At 51.2% G+C, this 7,029-nt stretch overlaps 1 long non-coding RNA gene across 1 annotated transcript; it reads right to left on the reverse strand.

The window, feature by feature from the left end:
• Window positions 1–2,742: 2,742 nt before the first annotated feature.
• On the reverse strand, window positions 2,743–6,689 carry LOC128109424 (uncharacterized). The gene is made up of 3 exons (XR_008217815.1): window positions 4,829–6,689; window positions 4,639–4,699; window positions 2,743–4,502 (listed from the first exon to the last, which is right to left on the reverse strand). It is a non-coding gene; the product is annotated as an uncharacterized LOC128109424 (long non-coding RNA).
• Window positions 6,690–7,029: the final 340 nt, after the last annotated feature.

Genomic DNA, 7,029 nt, shown 5'->3' on the forward strand with positions numbered 1-7,029 from the left:
GCATTGTTTTCGAATCTCAGATCTAATTTCACTTCTTTCACGTGGCCCGAGACAGAATCTACAAGGGCTCAACGTTTTTGCCTCCCACCCAGTCATTCTTCATCCTCACCGTTAAACCCTCCACACAGCTGACTTCTTTCTCTCCCAGACCTCTTCTTGTCTGTTCAGGAATGCACTTCTAAGTTAGCGGTCGGGATTCCGTTTTATTCTTTGCCATCCCATCTTGTGGCACCAAGGTCACACTGGTAAAGTGTGCTGACATCTGCTCATGTCCCTGTGCTTTCTGCTCAGGCATTAATTAGCCTATGTGAGGACCAACGCATTATACTTCTTTTCACTCTAGCTATTTTGCTCTCCGGCCTCTTAATACGGGTACAAAAGCGGGGTGTTCGTGACAGAGTCTAGCCCAGGCTGTTCACTTTAGAGAGATCAAGGAGGACGTCTCTACAGTGGCCCTTAGGTTCAAACTGACGCCTGCCAGATGACAAAAAGGTAGGGTGGGGGAGAGCATTCCAGACGCAGAAAGAGGCCAGAGCAGGAGCCCAGAGTCAGGGTCTTAGTAAGAAGTCTTCGCAGCCAGGGCCATGTGGGTGAGAAAAGAGGTGGGAGGGGACGGGAGGCCAGCGTAAGAACAGGAGCTGGCTCACACTCTGCAGGTGTGTGGGAGGTGGCAGGTACTGGGGAGCATTTCGAAGCTCAGTCCGGCTACCATAGGAAGTTGGAACTGGGTAAGGGTAGGGTTAGTAAAGAAGCCCATCAGACTGCTGCTCTTGTCTGAATGAGCAATGGTGACGACAGGTTTTGGGGAAGAAGAGGCAATGGAAGGGTGGCTATACACTCTAAAGGGAGGTATATTGTATACGTATAATCATTAGCATGGCATTGTCATCAGACTTTACAGGGAGGAGCATTTCACACTGGGACTCACAAACTGACCCTGGGGAGAAGGGGTTCCAGAAGTCTAGGAAACGATACGCTAGTGTGTCTTGCTGTACTCCATGCAACTGTGCCACGTGTGAGAGTGTGTGTGTGTGTGTGTGTGTGTGTGTGTGTGTGTGTGTGTGTGTGTGTGTGTGTGTGCGCGCGCGCATAGGATTTGGAGGAAAGCTTGAAAGCTTCCAGAAAAATCCAGTAGGGGTGGGGATGGAAAGAGGCAGAGGTCTTGCCAAGTCCTAACAACCTGAAAATTAAAGAAAGCTGTGTTTCTGGCCATGACTTCATCGCTCCCTACCTAATGTATCCAGCAGTGCACTTCCAGGTCATAACAAAGGAACAGCGAAATCAGCTGCGCATCGAAGCAGAGTGGCTTCTCCTGTTGTCTGATCATAGACCTGGTGTTCCGAGCCACCGCTGAGCATTTCTGGGTAATCTCTACTTGTAACAGGAATTAGGCAAAGAAGGGGGTTCCAGTTCCTACGGAGTGACCTATAAATAAACACTTGGACACAACGCACACGTCACTCTGCCCTGTCCGGCTGGGGGTGGGGTGGGGGGTCGGTTCCCTTTTTGCATACCATACTGTCACGGATCAGACTTTCCTTACAAATCAGTGGCTCCGATGCTAACCATATTCAGCTGTGGCCAACTACGACACTTCAATGTTTGTTTTGTCCTATAGTTCAGTTTTTGTGCCTACTGAAAAAGAGTGGGCCAGAGAAGCCAGGACAGGAAATAGATTCTAAAGGAGTGTGCTAAGGAAAGCCATACCTATTCACAAGCAAGGACTGAAGAAATGATATACTAGAGTGGAGAGTGAAAACAATTCCAGTTTTTAAAACCTTATTACTGTAACCTGAGACTTCCCAGACCCTGCCAGTCTAAGAGCAAGAACAATAGAAGTCCATGTTTGGCTGGTTCTGAATCATCCCTTGCCAAACCCCACCCAACATTTCTGGAAGTCCCCAGAGAGTCACAGCTCAGACAGATGGGGACTCCAAAGACAGCTAATGGCATGAGCTTTGTTTTCCTTGTCTCTAAAATACGAAAATCTAGGGACTAGAGAGACAGCTCAGCAGTTAAGAGCACTGGCTGCTTGCTCTCTTCCAGAGGACCCGGGTTCAATTTCTAGCACCCACGTGGTGACTCATAGCAATCTGTGACTCTAGTTCTAGGGGATCCAACACCCTCTTCTGTTCTCCACGGCCACCAGGCTTGCATGTGGTGCACAGACATAATTGCAGACAAAACAGCCGTACACATAAAGTCATTTTAAAAATTAATAATAAAATAAAATAAAATATAAAATCTCGAAATACTTTCTGGTACTGGCCTAGGGGAGGAAATGGCCTGAAAAAGACTTGAATAGGGCTCCAGGCTTCTAACTGTTCAGAAAGTGCTGCCTACTCTTAGGTCCCAAACCTGGGACAAATGCTAACTAGGGTGCCTCTCAGCAGAGAAAAGCAGATGCTAGCCTCCAGGTTCTCCCAGAATTCCTCAGTCCCTACCTGTTACAGAGTCCTGGCTGGCATAGCCCACTGCTTATCCTAAACTTCTCCAACCCAGAGGCTAGGCTGCCCTTCCCCTGGCTACTCTTCCTTATATAATCCAGCCATTTTGGCTACACCTGTCTTTTGTACCCTTTTTCCCTTTTGGCCTCCCGGTCTCTTGGTCTCCTGGCTCTCCTCTCCCCCCATACCCCTCTCCTCACATGTTCTCCCCCCACCCAGTCCCATCCGGTCCTGTCACCCCCCCCCCCCTTCCCCAGGGTCACATTCACTCTGGACTCTCCCAGATGTCTCTGCCTCTGGCTGTGCTCTCCCTCATATCTACAATAGACTTTCTCCTCCACATACCTAGGAGCCGTCATGGCCTCCTTTTAATTTCTTTTTTTCATTCACTGCCATGACTGCCGCCACCGTGATGGTTAATATTCACCTGTGCTCATAGGAGAGCTTTCCCTCCCTAACTCAGACCTTAGTCCAAGCCCAGATCACTTGGCTTGCTGTAGAAGTCAAGCACCCCTCTCAAGGATCAGCTTGGTCTTCCAGCCTATGGGCTCCTGGCCAGCCTATCCACCAGACATGCCCGGGCATGTCTTCCATACTCATAATTGACGCTGGACTGTGGCCAAACAGTGGAGACCTGCAGGGATACACAAACAGAAATGCATCATGATACACTTGACGTTTTCTGTCCCCTTCTCCTGAAGGGTGTGACCATCACTAGATCCCAGCTAGAAGATCAAAGTGCAGAGGAACCTGGTTCCCAGCAGGGAGAGCAATTTCATGCATGAGACTTCCGGGGTCTCTGAGATTGTCAAGGATCCTCTGGAAATGTCACCACTGAAAGTCAAAGAGGTTCAGGATCTGGGCTACAACCAGGCAAAGGTGGGGGAAGACGTACCTGGTGGTAGCTCTCATCTGTAACTCCAGTACTCGGGAGGCAGAGGCAGTTGGACCACTGCCAGTTCCAGGCCAGCCTGTCCTACATAGCAAGTTCTCGGTCACCCAGGGCTATATAGTAAGACTCTTATCTCCAGAGAGAAAAATGGTGGGGGGACACAAGGACTTGGGGGGTAGGTGACAAAAAAAGATAGTTACAACACTGCTGTCTCCCGCCCATTTCCTACACACAACCTCCATGGAAGTGTGCGTCACTACAAAGCAGAAGAAAACATGAGGCCCCATTTCCAAACCTGTGGTTTAAATGGCCTTCCATGTGGAGAGTGTCCTTTCACAGTCTCTGGTCGCCTGGAGAATTACAATGTCCTCGTTTACTGAGTGCTGGGGGCTCTAGGCCTGGGCTTGTGCGGTCTGTTGGCACACAGGGCAGAGGCTACAGGGCATGCTAGGAGCCAAGTGCCCGTAATTCACATAATAAACTTCCTGGGGTCACCCCTAAGCTCGGTGGAGGATCGTAGGACATTCCCACAGAAAAAGCAGTATAATGGTTAATCCTCACTAGCAATTTCATCGGCTTTGGAACCACCTAGGACACACACTTCTGGATGTGTCAGTGAGAGTGTTTCCAGACACTGAGGAGAGAAGTCCTAGCCAGATTGGGGGAGGCACCATTCCGTGACTAGGGCCTGTAGAAAGGGGGAAAGGAGGAAGCCAATAAGCGCCCGCTGCTAAGTATTGGATCCCCGGTTATTGGGTATCCTCCGCCGAAGCAATAAGCCAAATCAAGCCGAATTAATAAGACTAGATTTAATAAACAAAATATTAATATAAGCAAAGCGACTCCCGAGTGACTCTCGGAGACAGGAGAGAAAATCACCTGGCAGGTCTGGTGATCGGTCTTAAATACCCTGTAGGTGTGGTCTTGAGCAACCCTGGGGGAGGAGCCAACACTTGGCGGGCTTTCTGAGGGGCGGGGTCTGGAGTGGGAGGAGGGAGACCGGAGCGCAGATTCCTAACACCCATGCCTTCTTCTCTCGGAATCCTGAGTGTGGACACAATGTGACCAGCTGCTTCACACTTCCGTCCCGCAGTGGAACATGTCCTCTCAAACCAGGAGCCGAAACGATCCGCTCCTACCTCAAGTCGCTTTAATCCAGGTGTCTTGACACATGGACAAGAAGAGGAACTTGATGCAAGTGAGGAAGCCATCCCAGGAAGGGAAGCATGAAAGGGGGGGGGGGGGGGGAGCGTCACAAGTGTGGGGTTCGTCTAAAGTACCGAGTGAAGGAGTGCCTACCTGAGCCTGGAGCAGAGCCTGGGGCCCACCTGGATGCTACAGAAGAGGTCTCTTGTCTCCCCTGAAGGAGGGTCAAGGATAAGACCGGTAACAGGAAAAGACACAGGGGTTGGTTCAAGGTGGCAGCCAAGAATGGGGAGGTGGGAAAGGAGGGGAACGGAGCCAGGGGCTCAAACCCAGGCAGACTGACCCTCAGAACCACTGCTCTTCCCCGCCGGTCACTCCACAAGGAACTCCAGTCTTTGTGCCATGGAAGATCAACCGAACAGTACGCTAGCAAAAGTCTGCAAACAGGCCCGCAGGGACTGGTGATATTCAGCCTGTACCTGTCCTGGCTTACTTTCCATCACTATGATAAACAAAGGATGAAGTGAAACTGGGGGGAGGAAAGGGTTTACTTGGCTTACACTTCCACATCGCAGTGCCTCGTTGAGGGAAGTCAGAGCCGGGACCTGGAAGCAGAGACTGAAGCAGAGGCCACTGGGAACTACTGCGCGTGTGGTCTTGCTCTCCCGGCTGACATTCAGCTGCCTTTCTTAGTCTTCCCAGAACCACCTGCCCAGGGGTTGGCTCTAGAGGCCCACTGTGGGCTGAGCCCCTCTCGCACCAATAATTAAAGAAAATGAGACTTGCCTACAGGACATTCTTTTCAAAACAGGGTTTCTCTGTGTAGTTTTTGGTGCCTGTCCTGGAACTCACTCTGTAGACCAGGCTGGCCTCGAACTCACAGAAGCCACCATCCCCTGGCCAACCTACAGGACATTCTAATGGAGACATTTTTCCACTGAGGTTCCCAGATGACCCTAGTTTGCGTCAAATTGAACATGAAATAAACCAAGCCAGCCCAGCACGCCAGCGTCATAAGGGGATCTTTATATTCTGCCAACGCGCAAACTTCTTTCTTCTAACCCAGCAAACCAGAATGTCAGAGGGTGGGTGGAGCCTGATGGCTGCATTGGGTTAGGGTTTGGGGATTTTTTTTTTCTTAGTTCCCATGTGATTCTAAGCACACTCCCAGTTGAGTCCCACTGAGGCGGCGTCTTTGAACACCTGGTTCCCTCAAGAGAGTGGCCTTCTGGTGTCATGGTGGAGCTGGAACCCATCCCATTAGGCCATGGATCCTGGTGTTCCTGTGGCCCACAGCAATCTCACTCCCCTTCTTGGACAGTTTCGGGCTCATCTTTTTCCTTAGTTGAGACATCACTTCCTCTGGAATGATGCCTCAAGTTCCCAAAACCTGAGGTATGGTTCCTCCTGTGGTGTGTTTGTTCAGCATCACCAACATCAGCACCCTCCTAGCCCTTGATCTGTCAGGGCTGGGGCCACGTGAGCACAGCTGTCGCAGCCATTGGTTGAAAAGATTGACTGAGTGACTCTTATTTCCTTTGTGATTTGTTTCTTCATGGAACCATCTCTCACCTAAAACTTGGAATTAACCTAGTTCTAATTTTTTTTTAAAAATCACATAGTGTTTGTCCCTGTGGAATGATTAAAGGGTCCAGAACTGGTGAATGGAGGATCGGGGACTCATGGCTATCCAGACAGCTCCCTTCTCAGGGGAAGGATGAATGGGTCCTGACTTCCTCCCTGGCAGAGCTTTGCCCGGCCTCGTGAGCCAGAATGTCTCCCCTGGTCCTGTGGCTGGGCTCTAACTCTGCTACTGGTGCCGGGGCAGGGTGGTGAAGGATGAGGGAAGGTGGAGCAGGCCTTCCTGGGTCTGTGTGAAGACTCCTCCTGGGAGCAGCCTCTAAGGATAGGCTGCCACTGTGACTTCTCGGAAGGTCTAAAGGACCAACAGAGCGGGACTGGTGGCAAGGTGGCCTTGTCGTTGTCATCTCTAAGTCCCGGCTGATGACAACCCCACACCTCCCAAAACACTCAAGCTTTTGAGGCCACCAGGAGACACTCGTGGAGAGCCGAGCATCCTCAACAGGGAGCCCACCCAGCACCTCAGATAGTGAGGCCACCCAACATCCTCTTCAAGAAGGCTTGAGGTTAACAGTCAGGGACCCCTGCGGCTGACCGGCACGCCTTAGGTGTCCAGACACCAATGTGTGCTCCCAAACTGAATCTGCTCCCCTCCTTCCCCTTCCTGTCCCCTCCCCTGCCCAAAACACCTCCTGCCAGTGACTTCCTCATTTCTATAAATAACCCCACCACCCGCCCAGCCAGCTCCAGTCATGTGTCATCCCTCCTACTCACCCCAGCCTACCAATGTCTCTGTGGATGTGTCCTCGCACACCCCTCCACGGCACCCTTCTCCTTGGCCTCCATGCTCTCTCTCTCTCTCCTTTAGTGGTCCCCTCCCCCGCCACTGACAGGCAGGACAGCTTCAAGCGCACGCCTCTCTTCATCCGTGCTTCATTGGATCTCACCCTTACAGAAGAAACA

This window comes from Peromyscus californicus, unplaced genomic scaffold, assembly GCF_007827085.1.
Source record: "Peromyscus californicus insignis strain IS unplaced genomic scaffold, ASM782708v3 Scaffold_14__1_contigs__length_90479793_seg_2, whole genome shotgun sequence".
Lineage (NCBI taxonomy): Eukaryota > Metazoa > Chordata > Mammalia > Rodentia > Cricetidae > Peromyscus > Peromyscus californicus.